Source organism: Cricetulus griseus, chromosome X, assembly GCF_003668045.3.
Source record: "Cricetulus griseus strain 17A/GY chromosome X, alternate assembly CriGri-PICRH-1.0, whole genome shotgun sequence".
NCBI classification, from domain to species: domain Eukaryota; kingdom Metazoa; phylum Chordata; class Mammalia; order Rodentia; family Cricetidae; genus Cricetulus; species Cricetulus griseus.
The window spans coordinates 109,027,113-109,045,534 of NC_048604.1; the positions used below are offsets into that span (position 1 = coordinate 109,027,113).

General features: G+C 42.6%; 1 protein-coding gene and 1 non-coding gene across 11 annotated transcripts in view; both read left to right on the top strand.

Moving 5' to 3' along the window:
- Positions 1 to 6,910, top strand: part of LOC103162746 — a 29,332-nt gene extending 22,422 nt beyond the window's left edge. For all 5 annotated transcript variants that reach the window (XR_004771390.1, XR_004771389.1, XR_004771388.1 and 2 more), the window contains 2 exons: positions 4,920 to 5,094; positions 6,850 to 6,910. This is a non-coding gene — a transcript (endogenous retrovirus group K member 6 Pol protein). The remainder of the gene's footprint in view (positions 1 to 4,919; positions 5,095 to 6,849) is intronic.
- Positions 6,911 to 12,977: 6,067 nt separating this feature from the next.
- Fam104b (family with sequence similarity 104 member B) overlaps positions 12,978 to 18,422 on the top strand; it is a 122,773-nt gene continuing 117,328 nt past the window's right edge. For all 6 annotated transcript variants that reach the window (XR_003488220.2, XR_003488221.2, XR_003488219.2 and 3 more), the window contains exon 1: positions 12,978 to 13,041. The gene's annotated coding sequence lies outside the window, so the exon portion shown is untranslated. The remainder of the gene's footprint in view (positions 13,042 to 18,422) is intronic.

The following is an 18,422-nucleotide window of genomic DNA, read 5'->3' on the forward strand; positions in this document are numbered from 1 at the left end:
GCACAGCTTTACAAAAGGCTGCCATAGGCGGCCTACAAAAAAAAAAAAAAAAAAAACCGCTTTAATTGCAAACAGCCTGGACATTTCTCTAGAGAATGCCCGTACCCCAGGCCTAGTGCTACTCCTCAGCCCCCGAGTCTCTCCACTCCTTCATGCCAGCCAAGTCTGCCTCTGGGCCCTCTCCCAAATACCCTCTGTCCTGCTGTATGTGTGGCCACCATTGGAAGAATGAATGCCGTTCCAAGATGGATGCTCAAGGATGTCCATTACCGCCTCGGGGTCTGGGAAAATTTTTTCGGGGACAGCCTCGGATCCCCTCTCCTACACTCACCCTACGCCTGGACAGGAAGCCCTTTATGGGCCTCCTCGATTCAGGGGCTGACGCCTCAGTTACTCGCCTCCCACCACTGGCCTATGGCCTGGCCCCTCACCGACTCCCTTACTCATCTTCAGGGCATAGGACAAACCTCCAGTCCTAAACAAAGCTCCAAGATCCTTACTTGGCAGGATGATGAGGGCAATACTGGACAGGTACAACCCTTTGTAGTCACAGGCCTGTCCCTTAACCTATGGGGACGTGACATCCTCTCTCAAATGAAGGTCTTTATGTGTTCACCTATTGAAGTCATACCCAAACAAATGTTATCTCAAGGGTTCCTACCCGGCCAAGGGCTGGGAAAAGCCTCCCACGGTCGCCGTGACCCCATCCAGACCCAAATTAAAAACAACAGACATGGTCTCGGACACCATTTTACATGATGGCCACTGCTCCCCCTGCACCCCAGGACCCGGTCCCTCTCCTCCATGCAGAAAAAATCTCTTGGAGCTCATCAGGACCCGTCTGGGTCTACCAGTGGCCTCTCACCCAAGAGAAACTTCCCGCAGCCACCCAGCTAGTGCAGGAGCTATTAACCTCCCCCTGGAACACACCCATCTTTGTAATTAAAAAGAAATCTGGAAAATGGAGTCTCCTTCAAGACCTTTGTGCTGTCAACAAAGTCATGTTACCCATGGGTGCCCTTCAACCCGGGCTGCCCTCCCCTGCTGCCATTGCACACAATTACCATAAAGTCATCATTGACTTAAAAGATTGCTTCTTTACCATCCTGCTCAACCCTGAAGACAGTGCATACTTTGCCTTTAGCCTCCCACAAATTAATTTCCAAGGGCCTATGACACGGTTTCAATGGCACGTCCTTCCACAAGGTATGCCAAACAGCCCTACTCCAGCCCAAAAGTTCATTGCATAGGCCATCCAGCCTATTCGCTCAAAATGGCCACAAGCCTACATCCTCCACTATGTGGATGATGTCCTCTTGGCTTGCCCCTCTAGAGAAGAAAGCCTCCTCTGTCTCAAGGACCTACAAACCTCCCTCGCTAAGTTCACCCTTGTCCTTGCCCCTGAAAAAATTCAAGCACAAGACCATTGCCTGTACTTGGGATATGAACTTAGAAACCAACAGATCATCACCCCCAAGATACAAATACACCTCTCCTCCCTTAAGACACTTCATGGCCTTCAGCAATTTTTGGGCAACCTCTAATTCCTCTGCCCCTACCTCCAGCTTCGTCCAGATAATCTAAAACCCCTCACAGATCTGTTAAATGGTGACCTTCATCCCCTCTCCCCACGTACCTTAGCTCCCTTAGCCCTACAAGCAGTTGCAGCCATTGACAAGGCCATCTCCCATCAAGCAACCTTTCAGATTGATACTGCCTTGCCTCTCTATTTCATTGTCTGTGCCACCCCCATCAATCCTATAGGAATATTTTGGCAAAAGACCCCCACCAATGTCTTCAAAGGGAACCCCCTACTTTGGGTGACACTGCCTCTCTTCTCAAGCAAGGCAATTTCGCCTTATCCAGAGTTTGTTGCCCTGCTCATCACCAAGGGCCGCAAACAGTCCAAACAATATTTTGGCAAAGACCCCAAGCTCCTCATTGTGCCTTACACCATGGAGCAGGTAAATTCCCTCTTACACACCTCCGATGACTGGGCCATATCCTGCCTCTCCTTCACTGGACAGATTGATAATCATTACCCGGATGATCCCCTCATTCAACTTGCTCTCATTCACCCCTGTTGTTTTCCCAAAACAAACCTCCCTCGCACACCTCCCTACACCACTTACTGTCTTTTCTGATGGGTCCTCCTCCGGGATGGCAGCCCTGGTGATCAATGATCACACTCATTCCTTTCACATGCCTTATACTCCTGTCCAGTTGGTAGAGCTTTTTGCTATAAAACAAGCCTTTTCCATGCTCTCCAATACTCCATTCAACTTGTATACGGATAATGCCTACGTCGTAAAATCCATCCCTCTTCTTGAAACAGCCCCTTTTATCAAACCTACTTCCAGTGCCTCCTCCCTGTTCCTACAGATTCAAGCTTTAATAAGACAAAGAGATGTCTCATTTTTTATCAGGCACCTACATGCTCATACAAAGATCCCGGGACCCCTAAGCCATGGAAATAACAAAGCAGACCTCGCTACTTGCCTACCGCTATAAACCGAAACTGAAACAATTTTCCCAATACTACCTATTCTCCCTCTGCTTGAAGCTATTAAGCCTACCCATGCTCTCCACCACTTAAACACTCACACCCTTCGACTCACTTTTAAGATTACCCGTGATCAAGCTTGAGAAATTGTTAAAGCCTGGCTGCGCTACCCTTCTGCCTGTCCCTTACCTGGGGGTAAACCCCCGAGGGCTCTCCTCTAATGCCCTCTGGCAGATGGATGTTACTCATGTCCCCCACCTTCTCTAACCTAAAATATGTACAGGTCTCTATTGACACCTTTAGTGGCTTCGTCTTTGCAACTCCTCAGACAGGAGAAGCTACCAAGGATGTCATAGCCCATCTCCTTGCCACTGTGTCCACCTTAGGCAAGCCCACTAAAATAAAAACTGACAATGGGCCTGGATACACCAGCTCTGAGTTTAAACAATTTTGCCTTACACATGTAACACATGTTACACATGTAACAGGTATCCCTTATAATCCCCAGGGACAGGGTATAATCGAAGGAGCACATCAAATACTTAAAAATACACTCCTCAAATTAAACTCCTCTCTACCTCACAAACCCAACACTCCCCGACTTATCCTCAATCACGTTCTTTTTGTCCTTAATTTCCTGATACTTGATCACGATGGCCATTTGGCCTCAGAGCACTTTTGGCACCCCACCACCCCCTCCTCCTCTCATGCCATGGTGAGATGGAAGGATCCCCTCACAGGTACCTGGAATGGACCAGATCCTGTCCTCCTTTGGGGACGTGGTTCAGCTTGCATTTATGACCAACAAAATGAAGCCCCTAGATGGCTTCCAGAAAGACTTGTGAAACAAGTCTCCTCTCCTACCCCAAGTAACCCAACATCCAGACAGGAGACCAATCCTCCGTCTGAGACCTCTCCTTCTTGCCTTCCAAGTCCTGATCAACCCATTCTACACTCTCCTGAAAATGACCATGATGAAACTGACTCAACGATTGGCTTGGCTGGCTTCGCTCACTCATATGGGAAAATAACCTCCTGTTACTCCTTTTTGCTTCCTTCTATCCATTCCTACTACTTCTACATGGTTAACCACCCTCCTCCCTTCCCTCCTTGGACCTTTGATAGGGCTCCTCTTGCTAATCTCCTTGGCCCTTGGGCCTTTAATCAACCTGTGGCCTTTGTCTAGCCACAAGTAGACTCTGCCACTAAGCCTGTCCTGGTACAATACTTAAGCCTTCCTCTTCCCAGGATGACTTTGGCCCCTCTAATATAAACCATCTCGGGCTGTTCCCTCCAAAGAGGAACTAACCAACTTCCCCACGGCCAGCTTCAGAGGTGCAGACCTGGATGGTACTGCAAGGAGACCTTGTCTTCTGAGGAATATGCCTGCGCGCAATGGGGTCGATGTCCTAAAGCTTCCCCACCCCCACAAAAGGCATCCAGACGGTCCTGCCTTTCAGATGGCTCCAAGAAGTCATCTGCGAGGTCAGAGAAAATTGTCCTTTATAAAATCTACATAGATTCTCCAGTTGGGGGCCAGGCCTCTATCCCCCTCTGCTGAAAAATTTGGCCACTTCTTTTTATACAAGGAAGGGGGAATATGTTGGGAGCCAAACCTCAGGGCTGGGCTTGGGATCATAGGCCATTCTTGGCCAGCCACATAGTTGTATATTAACCTTTACATAGCAGCTCCTTAGAATCTCCGCTCAAGAAAAAGACCCAGTCCTCCACCCATAGGCTCAGTCACCTAGGCAACCCTTCCTGGACCTCTTACTCATAAACTCTTTACCCTACCAAACATCCTCTTTGTGGCTTCCTAATATCCTGCCTACACTAACACCTGTCTTACAAACAACCCATTCTATCCCTCCCCATATCCTGCTCTGCCGACTATATAAACTAGCCTGAGAAAAAAGTAAAGTTTGCCACTTGATCAGAATCCTGTCTTGTGGTCGTTCTTTCTGTGTCTCTTGTCCCCATTCCCTATCCCTGACTCTATTGCCCCAGATTGACGTCCTGCAGGATGGGATAACAAAAGATTACTGCTGGTCATCCCAGGACTTGACCTTTATCTCAGTTTTTCTCAGGGACCCCTAAAGATGCTTTGTTCACAGACAACAGGAAGCAGTCTAGAGAAAATGATGCCCACATTCCCAATAAATGGTGCAGGTGGCTGTTGGTTATTTGATGGGTTATGGATATTTGTTATTAGGGAAACAGAGTATATTGATACAAATTTAAAGTTATTTTTGTCACACTGTATAGATGTTTCTGCTCTTGTTTAAGGTATTGTACCTTGCAGTTCATTTTAAAATGTAATGTAAAGTTCTAGTTTTTTTAAAGATGTGTTGCTCTTTTTTAGATTTATTTATTTATTATGTACACGTTTCTGCCTACATGTATCGTTGCCGGCCAGAAGAGGTCACCACATCTCATAACAGATGGCTGTGAGCCACCATGTGGTTGCTGGGAATTGAACTCAGGACCTCTGGAAGAGCAGCCAGTGCTCAGATGAGCCATCTCTTCAGCACCACAATTCTAGTTTTTAAAAGCTATTACTATGAACTACTTAGGATAATCAAGAAATATAGGTTAGTAGTCATCTATAACAATCAAATGTGTAGATATGTTAGGCATGTTTTCAAAATCATACAGAGATATATTTTATATAGATGGTCTTCAAACACCTATAGAATATGGCATTTAAATGTTTTGTTAATATAGGGGTTTTCATGACAATGACACATGTCTGCTCCTGGCAGCACCAGTTTACTTCAGATGATAGGAATTGAAGAAATTCCTTACAGAGTTTGCTTTCATTGTGGCAAGATTACCACTGGGCAATGAAACTACTTTTGCCTTGACTGCTTGACATTATGCTGTATAAACTGCACATGCAGGACCCATAGGAAAGTGACTGGTAAACTTCATCAAAACAAGGTGGGATGGTCTTTTAGTGTTCCTGTTTCACAAAAGAGTCTGCCAGACATTCTGCAGGACACAGAGGAAAGCAACTAATGAATTTTACCAATGTAAGGTGAGGCAGTCCTTCAAATCTCCTGCTTTACTGAAAAGTTTACCAGATACTCTAGGCCTGTAGGCCGAAGTTGGGTGCCCCAATATTGCAGAAGAACTTTTTGTTACTGCCCAGGTAGCAAGATTTCTCTGTTGTTAGGTAATGTTACATCCTTCTGGGTCTTTGATGGAGTTGAAGACAAGTTACAGTTGCAGTTTTAGTTATAATTGAAAGTAAATTAGGCATAAAAGTTTGGATTCACTAAGATAGGATAGATAACAATATTTTGTCTGAATATGCTAAATACAAGTGGACTGAATGTTGTAAATATAATTCTTGATAATTGTTTTGTTGTATATAGTTTTACTATGTTAAAGTTAAAACCTTTCATTTTTATTTAGACAAAAGGGGGAAATGTTATAGAACATTAGTTAAAAATGTGTTACATTTGTTTATGTGGTGGAACATTTCTTTAATGATGCAAAGATGTTTTGAGTTCTTTTATGTTGCATTTGTTTAACTGTAAAGCTGTGTTCCTGTGCCTGTCTTGATTGGTGTAATAAAGAATTGAATGGCCAATAGGAAGGCAGGAGAAAGGATAAGTGAGCATGGCAGGCAGAGAGAATAAATAGAGGGATAAATCTGGGAGGAAGGATCAAGGAATGAGAAAAGACTACACAGCAAGCCATGGGGTAAGAAAGAAAGGTATATAGGATAAAGATAAAAGACCCGAAGCAAAAGGTAGATGGGATAATTTAAGTTAGAAAAGCTGGCTAGAAACAAGCCAAGCTAAGGTTGGGTTTTCATAAGAAAGAATAAGTTTCCATGTGATTATTTGGGAGCTGGATGGCAAGACAGCCAAAGAGGCAAATGTCCAAGAGCCAAAAGAGTAAAATAATAATAATAAAAAATAATTACAAAGTTATATTCTTTTAAGCTGAAAGACAATTTTGTTAGAATTTAAATGGCTCCCCTCCCCTAAGGTAGGCAAGCAGTAAATCTCAGAAGCTGCCTGGAGGAGAATAGAAGAGGGGGGAGGCATGATGTTTGAGCTTAGCATGCATAGAGGTCAGACACATGGTGACAAGAGAGACAGGAAGACTTTAGAGCAAGAGGACAGAATCCCAAAATATCAGAAAAAGCATTCTTAGGACTTGGCAGACATCTGCAAGATAAACAAAAGGAGAAGGAAACGTTACATTTTGAAAGTTGACAGAGCCAAAGAGCCTTACGACAACCCTCTTGCAGCTTGTAGGGACTATGGGAGGGACGCAGGAATTGGGGGGAAAGTACAGTATCTCATTTTGGGTTTGTTTTTATTTTGAGACAGGCTTTCACTATGTGGCTCTGGCTGTCCTGAAATTCACTGAGTAGACCATACTGGACTTGAACTCACATGAATCTGCCTGCCTTTCAAGTACTAGGATTAAAGGTATGTACCAACATGCCCAGGTCAGTGCATGTGTTTAGAACGACTTAGTGTGTCTTCCTAGCAGTTGTCCCTCCTTCTGGTACCTTGGTCAGATGAGACCTGCTCTGCTGGAGTGTAAGTCTACCCAAGCCAGAGATTCTGTTCTCTTGGCCAGAAGTTTCCCTTTAATGAGCCTTTATTGCTATTCTGATAGTCCCTCTTGGAAAAGATAACCAACCCTAAAGTCATTTAGGAAGTGGATCATGGACCAGAGCCACCAAATATTAACTTGCTTTTTTTTTTTTGAAGACAGGATATCTCTGTGGCTTTGGAGGCTGTCCTGGAACTTGCTCTGTAACCAGGCTGGCCTCCAACTCACAGACATCCACCTACCTGCCTCTGCCTCCTGGGTGCTGGAATTAAAGACATACTTTTTTACTATTTAAAACAATTTATAAATTTATATTTATTTTATTCATATTCTTCACCTCCCCCAAGTCCTTGCAGGTTCTCTCTGCCTCCCTAACCCACCCAACTTTAATTTCTTTCTCAAAAACAAACAAACCGCCCCCAAACCAAGAAAACAAAATAAAACATTACTCCAAAAGAAAAAAAGCAAACACCAAGCTGTATGCACACAAAGCAAATAAAAGCATGCTTGCGTGTGTGTGTGTGTGTGTGTGTGTGCGCGCGCGCGCGCACACACACACACACACACACGCAAAGTGGAGTCTATTATATGTTAGTCAACTTTTTCTCAACATAAAGCCTGCCCTGGAATGGTTCATATACCCAGTGTCATTCCATTTGGAAACATTAAGTTTTCCTCTCCCAGAAGGTATAAATGACAGTTTAGTTGTTAACTTTTACTCCAGGGACTAGGTTTTCATTCATTTATTCATTCACTTTTTAAATATAACAAAATAATATATAGCCAGGTGTTGGTGGCACACGCCTTTAATCCCAGCATTCGGGAGGCAGAGGCAGGCAGATCTCTGTGAGTTCGAGGCCAGCCTGGTCTCCAGAGCAAGTGCCAGGATAGGCTCCAAAGCTACACAGAGAAACCCTGTCTCAAAAAACCAAAAAAAAAAAAAAATAAAAACAAAATAATATATAATAAGATAAAGCAAAAACTGTCACATTGAATTTGGGCAACAAGAGCTACCAGAAGGAAAAGAGCCCAAGAGAATACACAAGAATTAGAGACCCACTCATTTGCACACTCAGGAATCCCATAAAAACACTAAACTGGAAGCCATAATATATACACACAGGACCCGATGCAGACCTGTGCATGCTGCCTCAGTCTTCATGAGTTCAAATGATATTGGTTCATGTTGACTTAGAGGGCCTTTGTTCTCCTGGTGTTCTCCACCCCTTCTGGCTCTAGCACTCTTTCTGCCTTCTCTTCCATAGGGTTCCCTGTGCTCTGAGGGAAGGGATGTGATGGAGACGTCCCATTTATGGCTCACTGTTCCCAGGTCTGTCAGTCTTTGCATGTCTGGCTGTGGGTCTCTTTTTTTGTTCCCATCTGCTGCAGGAGGAAGTTTCTTTGATGATGGATGTGCAAGGATCTGTGAGTATAGCAGAATGTCATTAGGCGTCATTTTATTGTTACTTTTTTCTAAGAACAGTGGTATTTGGTTTGACCCTAGGTCCTTTGGCTATTGTTTGAGGATTCTCATGGGGCCCCTTTCACCAACAACTCAAATAGATGTAACCCAATCCCTGTACTGGGAACTTCGTTGGTTAACAAGAGATGTCCAGTTAGGACTCTTACCTTCCTCATTATTTGGCAATTTCATTTAGATCACCTTTGTATAGGTATATATTTTAGTAAGTTTCTACTGTGTTACATTTCCATACTACCCTTTCAAATATTCCATAATTATAGCTACAAACATTCCATAATTATAGCTGTCTCTCCCTGTATTTGCTCCCACTCCTTTTCGCCTCTTCCCCACTTGATCCTCCCACACCCCCAATCTATCCATAGCTATTTATTCTGTTTCTCTTCTGTTCCTTCAAATCCCTTACTCTATACTTGCATTCTGTGGTTCTGTGGATTAGCTTGGTTATCATTGTCTTCACAGCTAATATCCACATATAAGTGAATATATTCCATATTCATCTTTCTGGATCTGAGATACCTCACTCAGGATGTTTTTTTTTTTTTTATATTATCTTGTGTGGGCTGCCCTGTTCAGACACCCCTTGAGGGAGGGGGTGAAAAGACCCAGACTCTGGGAGTCAAGTGAGTAGCAGAGTGTGGCTCAGGCACCTATTCTACTGCATTGTCCTTTCCTCATTGGCGTCTCTATTTAGGTGTCTCTAGGTCAGCAGTCTCTGGGTCTAGCAGCGGGCCTTATATTGGCTCAGGGAGGAAGTGCCTTCCAGGCATGCTCATGCAGGCTAGTTTGATCAGGGCTACATCAGCTTGGGTAGGCTGGCTGGCAGTTTCTCCTACGTTATCTCAGGCAACTTTGAAGGGTATTATTTCCCCGATATCATTCTCAATGTTTGTCATTTGTATATTTTAGAGGGCTAATCACTTTTTAAAGTGAATGTTGTACCCAGCTACTTTGCTGAAAGTGTTTATCAGCTGTAGGAGTTTCCTGGTGAGAATGTTGGGGTGATTGGTGTCATGTCATCTGCAACTAAAGATAATTGACGTATTCCTTTCCTATTTGTATCCCCTTGATCTCCTTCAGTTGTCAAATTGCTGTCCTAAGGCTTCAAGTACTACATTGAATAGATATAGACAGAGTGGACATCCTTTTCTTGTTCGTGATTTTAGTGGAATTGCTTTGTGTTTCTCTCCATTTAATTTGGTGTTGGCTGTTGGTTTGCTGTAAACTGCCTTATTATATTTAGGTATGTCCCTTTTATGCCTAATCTCTCTAGGACTTTTTATCATGAAAAGGTGTTGTTGCACTTTGTCATGTGGTTTTGTATTCCCCTTTGTTTATATGATGGGTTACATTTATCAGTTTACATAGGTTGAACCATTCCTGCATCTCTAGGATGAAATTTGCTTGATCATGGTAGATGATCTTCTTTTTTTTAAATTTATTTATTAGCTCTAGTTAGGGAACAAGCTTGTTTCACATGTAAATCCCTTCTCCCTCTCCCTCCCCTCACCTCCATCCCTCCTCCCCACCCCCACCTACCCCCCACCCCATCCACCCACCACTCCCCAGGCAGGGTAGGGCCCTCAATGGGGGCTCTGCAATGTCCACCAAATCTTCCTGTGCTGGTCCTGGGCCCTTCCCCATGTGTCCAGGGCCAGAGTGTAACCCTTCACGTGGGAAGGGCTCTCAAAGTCCCTTCTTGCACCAGGGAAAAATACTAATCCACCACCAGAGGCTCCCTGGAGTGCAGAGGCCTCCTTATTGACATCCATGTTCAGGGGTCTGGATCAGTCTTATACTGGCCTCCCCGACAGCATCTGGGGTTGATGTGCTCTCCCTTGTTCAGGACAACAGTTCCTGTGGGTTTCTCCAACCTGGTACAGACCCCTTCGTTCTTCATTCCTCCCTCTCTTCAACTAAATTCCTGATCTCAGCTCAGTGTATATCTGTGGATGTCTGTCTCTGCTTCCATCAGCCACTGGATGAGGGCTCTAGGATGGCATAAAGAGAAGTCATCAATCTCATTTTAGGGGAAGGGCTTTTAGGTTATCCTCTCCACCATTACCTGGATTGTCAGATCGTGTCATCCTTGTAGGTCTCTGGAGATCTCCCTGGTTCCAGATCTCTTCTCGAACCTATAGTGGCTCCCTCTGATATGGTATTTCTCATCCTGCTCTCTCTCCTCTATTCTTCCCCCAACTCAATATTTCTGGCCCTCCATTTCCTCTCATCTACCTCTCTTCTCATGCTCTTATGTAGCAGCTCCCTCCCCCCTACCATCATGCTCCCAATTAGTTCAGGAATTCATGCCACTTCCATTCCTGGGGACCATTTATCCCTTAGAGTCCTTCATGTTTCCTAGTTTCTTTGGTGAAGAAGATTATAGGCTGGTAATCCTTTGCTCTCTCTAAAATTCATATATGAGTGAGTACATACCATGTTTGTCTTTTTGTGACTGGGTTACCTCACTCAGGATGGTTTCTTCTAGTTCCATCCATTTGCCTGCGAATTTCAAGATTCCATTGCTTTTTTCTGCTGAGTAGTACTCCATTATATAAATGTACCACATTTTCTCTTTCCATTCTTTAGTTGAGGGGCATCTAGGTTGCTTCCAGGTTCTGGCTATTACAAACAATGCTGCTATGAACATGGTTGAACATATGTCCTTGTTGTATGAACATGCAGTATTTGGGTATATACCCAAGAGAGGAATGGCTGGATCTTGAGGTAGACTGATTCCCATTTTTCTGAGCAACCGCCATACTGATTTCCAGAGTGGTCTTACAAGTTCGCACTCCCACCAGCAGTGGAGGAGTGTTCCTTTTTCTCCACATCCTGTCCAGCATAGATTGTCCTTGGTATTTTTGATTTTAGTCATTCAGAGAGGTGTGACGTGGTATCTCAGAGTTGTTTTGAGTTGCATTTCTCTGATGGCCAATGATTTTGAGCACTTTCTTAAGTGTCTTTCAGCCATTTCAGATTCCTCTTTTGAGAATTCTCTATTTAGTTCTGCACCCCACTTTTTAATTTCATTGTTTGGTGTTTTGTTGGCTAGCTTCTTGAGCTCCTTGTATATTTTGGAAATCAGTCCTCTGTCAAATGTGGGATCACTGAAGATCTTTTCCCATTCTGTGGGTGATCGTTTTGTCCTACTGACTGTTTCCTTTGCCTAGCAGAAGCTTCTCAGTTTCAGGAGGTCCCATTTATTAATTGCAGACCTCAATGTATGTGCTACTGGCATAATGTTCAGGAAGAGGTCTCCTGTGCCAATTTGTTAAAGGATAATTAATTCCCACTTTCTCTTCTAGAAGATTCAGTGTGGCTGGATTTATGCTGAGATCTTTGATCCATTTGCACTTAAGTTTTGTGCATGTTGACAGGTATGTATCTATCTGCAATTTTCTGCATGTCCTAATGCAATTGTAGCAGCACCATTTGTTGAAGATGCTATCTTTTTTCCATTGTATAGATTTTTGTGCCAGTACCACGCTCTTTTCAGAACTATGGCTCTCTAGTAGAGCTTGAAGTTGGGGATGGTGATGCCTCCAGAAGAACCTTTAATGTAAAGAGTTGTTTTGGCTATCCTGGGTTTTTTATTTTTCCATATAAAGTTGAGTATTGTTCTTTCAATGTCTGTGAAAAACTGTGTTGGGATTTTGATGGGGATTGCGTTGAATCTGTAGATTGCTTTTGGCAGGATTGCAATTTTTATTATGTTAATTCTACCTATTCAAGAGCATGGGAGATCTTTCCATTTTATGGTATCTTTAATTTCTTTCTTTAAAGTCTCAAAGTTCTTATTGTACAGGTCTTTCACTTTTTTGGTTAGTGTTATCGCAAGATATTTTATGTTGCTTGTGGATATTGTGAAAGGTGATGTTTCTATGATTTCTTTCTCATTGGATTTATCATCTGTATATAGTAGGGCTACTGATTTTTTTCAGTTAATTTTGTATCCTGCTACCCTAGTGAAGGTGTTTATCAGCCATAGCAGTTTCCTGGTAGAGTTTTTCGGGTCACTAATGTAGACTATCATGTCTTCTGCAAATAGTGAAAGTTTGACTTCATCCTTTCCAATTTGTATCCCTTTGATCCCCCTTTCTTGTCTTATTGCTATAGCCAGAACTTCAAGTACAATATTGAAGAGATATGGAGAGAGTGGACAGCCTTGTCTTGTTCCTGACTTCAGAGGAAACGCTTTGAGTTTCTCTCCATTTAGTTTGATGTTGGCTATTGGTTTGGTGTATATTGCGTTTATCATGTTTAGATATGTTCCTGTTATTCCTGTTCTCTCCAAGATCTTTACATGAAGGGATGTTGGATTTTGTCAAAGGCCTTTTCAGCATCTAGTGAGATGATCATGTGGTTTTTCTTTTTCAGTTTGTTTACATGGTGGATTACATGGATGGATTTTCGTATGCTGAACCATCTTTACATCCCTGGGATGAAGCCTACTTGATCATGGTGGATGATTTTTCTGGTATGTTCTTGGAAATCCGTTCGCCAATATTTTATTGAGTATTTTAGCATTGATGTTCATGAGGGATATTGGTCTGTAGTTCTCTTTCTTAGTCATATCTTTGTGTGGCTTGGGTATCAAAGTGATTGTAGCCTCGTAGAAAGAGTTTGGCAGTATCCCATCTGCTTCTATTGTGAGGAACAGTTGGAGGAGTACTGGAACTAGCTCTTGTTTGAATTTCTGGTAGAATTCTGCAGTGAAGCCATTTGGCCCTGGGCTTTTGTTGGTTGGGAGGCTTTTCATTAGGGGTTATAGGTTGATTTAAACTGTTTATCTGTTCTTGATTTAATTTTGGTAAGTGATATTTATCCAGAAAGCTGTTCATTTCCTTTAGATTTTCCAATTTTGTGGAGTACAGGTTTTCAAAGTATGACCTGAAGATTCTCTGGATTTCCTCAGTGTCCGTTGTTATATCCCCCTTTTCATTTCTGATTCTGTTAATTAGCCTGCTCTCTCTCTCTCTCTATGCCTTTTGGTTAGATTGGCTAGAGGTTTGTCTATCTTATTGATCTTCTCAAAGGACCAACTCTTTGTTTCATTGATTCTTTGTACTGTTTTCCTAGTTTCTACTTTGTTGATTTCGGCTCTCAGGTTGATTATTTCCTGGCGTCTACTCCTCCTTGGTGTGTTTGCTTCTTTTTGCTCTAAAGCTTTCAGTTGTTCTGTCAATTCTCTAATGTGATTTTCCTCCAGTTTCTTCATGTGGGCACTGAGTGCTATGAACTTCCCTCTTAGCACTGCTTTCAGAGTGTCCCATAAGTTTGGGTATGTTGTGTCTACATTCTCATTAAATTCTAGGAAGTCTTTAATTTCTTTTTCTATTTCTTAACCCAGGAATGGTGCAATTGGGTGTTACTCATTTTCCACGTGTATGTAGGTTTTCTGCAATTCGTATTGCTGTTGAATTCTAGCTTTAATGCATGGTGGTCTGATAAGATACAGGGGGTTATTTCAATTCTTTTGTAACTGTGGAGGTTTGCTTTGCTGCCAACTATGTGGTCATTTTTTGAGAAGGTTCCATGTGGCGCTGAGAAGAAGGTATATTCTTTTGTGTTTGGATGGAATGTTCTATAGATGTCTGTTAAACCCAGTTGGGTCATAACTTCTGTCAGATTCTTTTTTTCTTTTTTAAGTTTCTGTCTGGTGGTCCTGTCCAGTGGTGTAAGGGGTGTTGAAGTCTGTGACTATAAGTGTGTGTGCTTTTGTGTGTGGTTTGAGCTTTAGTAATGTTTCTTTTACAAATGTGGGTGCTTTTGTATTTGGGGCATAGATGTTCAGGATTGAGATTTCATCTTGATGGACTTTTCCTCTGATGAGTAAGAAAATGCCCTTCTTCATCTCTTTTGATTGATTTTAGTTTAAAGTCTAATTTGTTGGATATTAGGCCTGCTACACCAGCTTGTTTCTTGAGCACATATGATTGAAAAATTTTTTCCCATCCTTTTACTCTGAGGTATCACCTGTCTTTGAAATTGAGGTGTGTTTCTTGTGAACAGCAGAAGGATGGATTCTGTCTTCGTATCCATTCTGTTAGCCTATATCTTTTTATGGGTAAGTTAAGACCATTGACATTTAGGGATATTGATATCCATTGTTCATTGGTTCTTCTTTGTTTTGGATTTATTTTTGGTGATGTCATTGCGTGTGGATTTCACCTTCCTGTTTCTTTTTGTGTTTGGTAAAATTAGATTATCTATTGCTAGTGTTTTTGTGAGTGTAGTTATGTTTGTTGGGTAGGAGTTTTCCTTCCAGAACCTTTTGTAGTGCTGGATTTGTCGATATGTATTGTTTAAATCTGTTTTTGTCATGGAATGTCTTGTTTTCTCCATCTATAGTGATTGAAAGTTTTGCTGGGTACAGTAGTCTGGGTTGACATCCATGCTCCCTTAGTGCTTGTAGGGTATCTATCCAAGACCTTCTGGCTTTCAGAGTTTCCATTGAGAAGTCGGGTGTGATTCTGATTGGTTTGCCTTTATATGTTACTTGGCCTTTTTCCTTTGCTGCTCTTAATATTTTCTCTTTATTCTGTAGATTTGGTGTTTTGATTATTATGTGTTGGGGGACTTCTTTTTGTGGTCCAGTCTGTTTGGTGTCCTGTAAGCTTCTTGTACTTTCATAGGCATATCCTTCTGTAGGTTGGGGAAGTTTTCTTCTATGATTTTGTTGAATATGTTTTCTGTACCTTTGAGCAGTGTTTTTTCACCTTCTTCTACACCTATTATTCTTAGGTTTGGTCTTTTGACGGTGTCCCATATTTCCTGGATATTTTGTGTTAGGCATATTTTGGATTGAGGTTTTCTTTGGTTGATGAATGTATATCCTCTAGAGAATCTTCAGTAGCTGATATTCTCTCTTCCATCTCTTGAATTCTATTGGTTATACTCACATCTTTAGTTCCTGATCGTTTATCCAGCCTTTCCATTTCCAGCATCGCCTCATTCTGTGTTTTCTTTATTGTGTTTATTTCAGCTTTCATGCTTTGAACTGTTTCAAGAACTTCCTTCACTTGTTTGGATGTTTTTTCTTGGGTTTCTTTAGATTCTTTAAGAGATTTGTTTATTTCTTGAATGTTTTGGTTTGTCTTTTCCTCCATTTCGTGTAATTTTTTGCTTGCTTTCTCTTCTATTTCTTTCAGGGATTTTCTTGTTTCCTCTCTAAAGGTCTCTATCATCTTGCTGAGATAATTTTTGAGATCCATCCCATCTTCATGCTCTTTGTTGGGTTTTCAGATCTTGCTGGAGTGGAGTCCCTAGATTCTGGTGGTGTCATATTGATCTTTCTGTTGTTAAGTGAAATCTTATTCTGTCTTCTTCCCATATTTCTTTTAGTGGGTGCACGTGGGGTCTCTCTGTGTCCTCTTGTGACCCAGTGGTGTGTGGGGGCCAGGAATTCAATGTACACAACTCTGAATGGTCTTGCCTCTTCTGCTAGTCTCCTCACTCGTGGATTGGTTGGCGGAAAGTGATGGAAGAGTGGGTGTTTCCAGATTCAGGGAGTTCCTCCTTGTGTGTGTGTCTGCCCCAAGCAGGTGGGCGCCGGCCGGCCCAGGTTGGTCGGGGTGAGGGACGTTTTGGGTGGGGGTTGGGTAAGGGCAGAGGCTCACTCACCTAGTTCCTGGGTCAGTTGACGGAAAGGGATGGAAGAGTGGGATGCTACCAGATTCAGGGAGCAGGGAGGTCCTCCCTGCCTGGGTGTGTCTACCCCAAGAAGGCAGGAGCAGGCCGGAGGGTGGAGGGTGGTCGGGATGAGTGATGTTTTGGGCGGGAGTTGTGTAAGGGCAGAGACTCACTCACCTAGTTCCTGGGTCGGTTTGGCAGAAAGGATGGAAGTGTGGGGTGCTACCAGATTCCTTTGTTTTGTTTTTTAATGCAGGCACTTAGTGCTATGAACTTGCCTCTTAGAACTGCCCTTATTGTGTCCCATAAGTTGGGGAATGCTGTGTATTCATTTTCATTGAATTCTAGAAAGTCTTTAATTTCTTTCTTAATTTATGTCGAGACTCATTCTTTCATTCAGTGGAGAGTTGTTCAGTTTGCATTAGTTTTAAGCTTTTTGCTATTTCCTTTTTTGTTGATATCCAACTTTCATCCACAGTAGTCTGTCTTAATTGGGGTTTCTGTTGCTGTGAAGAAACACCATGACCATGGCAGCTCTTAGAAAGAAAACATTTAATTAGGGTGGCTCACTTACAGTGAGTTCAATCCATTATCATCATGGTGGGACACGGCAGTGTGAGGGTAGACATGGTGCTGGAGAAGTAGTGAGGTGTCCTACATTGTGCAGGCAACAGGAAGTGGTCTGTATATTATACTGAGTGAAGTTTGAGCAAAGGAGATTTCAATGCCCATCCCCATAGTGACACACTTCTTCCACAAATACTCCAACAGAACCACACCTCCTAATAGTACCACCCATTTTGTAGTTGGACTTTCTTTGTACCACCAGTTCCCAAGTAATGACACAGAGACCTACTATTGATTACAAAAGTGTGGCCTTAGTTTAGGCTTGTTCCCAACTGGCTCTTATAAACTTTAATTAACCCATTTATATTCCTCTGTGTTCTACCTCCTGGCTCTTTACCTCTCCTCCATTGTGTACATCCAGCTTCCTCCATGTCTGGCTGGTGAAATCCACGCACCTCAGATTATTCCCCCAAGTTCCTATCTCTGCCTGGAAGTCACATCTGTTCTCTCCTGTCTGAGCTAAATGGCCATTCAGTTCTTTATTAAACCAATCAGAAGGCACCTTGGCAGAGACACATCTTCACACTGTACAAAAGGATTATCCCACAACACCCTTTGGTCCTTTGGGGACCATTTTCTTTCCAATTACCACAGTCCAATGGGCTGCAGGGTGTTGTTTTAGTTTTCTTGTCTCTTGACACTTGCTTTGTGTCGGAGTGTGTGGTCAATTTGGAGATAGTTCCATGAGGTGCTGAAAAGAAGGTATATTCTTTTTTGTTTGGGTACAATGTTCTGTAATGTCTGTTAGGTCCGTTTGGTTTATACATCTGTTAGCTTCAGTATTTCTCTGTTTACTTTTTGTCTGCATGGACTGTCTATTGGCGAGAGTGTGTGAGGGTCAGTGTGTGGTTTAAGCTGTAGTAGTGTTTTTTACAAACATGGGTGCCCTTGTGTTTGTGACATAGATGTTAAGAATTGCATTATCCTCTTGGTGGATTTTTCCATTGATAAGAATTAGTCCTTCTCTATCTCATTAGTTTTGTATTGAAGTCTATTTTGCTAGATATTAAAATGGCTACACCAGCTTGTTTCTCAGGTCCATTTGCTTGGAGTATGGTTTTCTAACCCTTTACCATGAGGTACTGTGTATCTTTGATGTTGAGGTGTGTCTCTTAGATACAATGCAAGGATGGATCCTGTTTTGCAATCCATTCTGGTAGCCTGTGTCTTTTTATTGGGGAATTGAGACCATTGATGTTGAGAGGTATCAAGGACCAATGATTTTTTTATTTCTGTTATTTGGTGGTAGTGGTGGTGGTGGTGGTGGTAATGGTGTTGGCATGTACGTGTGATTGTGTGTGAGTGAGTGAGTGTGTGTGTGTGTGTGTGTGTGTGTGTGAGAGAGAGAGAGAGAGAGAGAGAGAGAGAGAGAGAGAGAGAGAGAGAGAGAGAGAGAGAGATTTTTTAGATTTGGTTTTATCGTGGAACATCTTATTTTCTCCATCTTTGGTGATTGAAGGTTTCTCTGGGTGCAGTAGTCTGTGCCGGCATCTGTGGTCTCTTAGAGTCTGCAGCACATCTGTCCAGGCCCTTCTTGGTTTTAGAGTTTCCATTGAGAAATTAGGTGTATTTCCAATAGGTCTGCCAACTATTTTACTT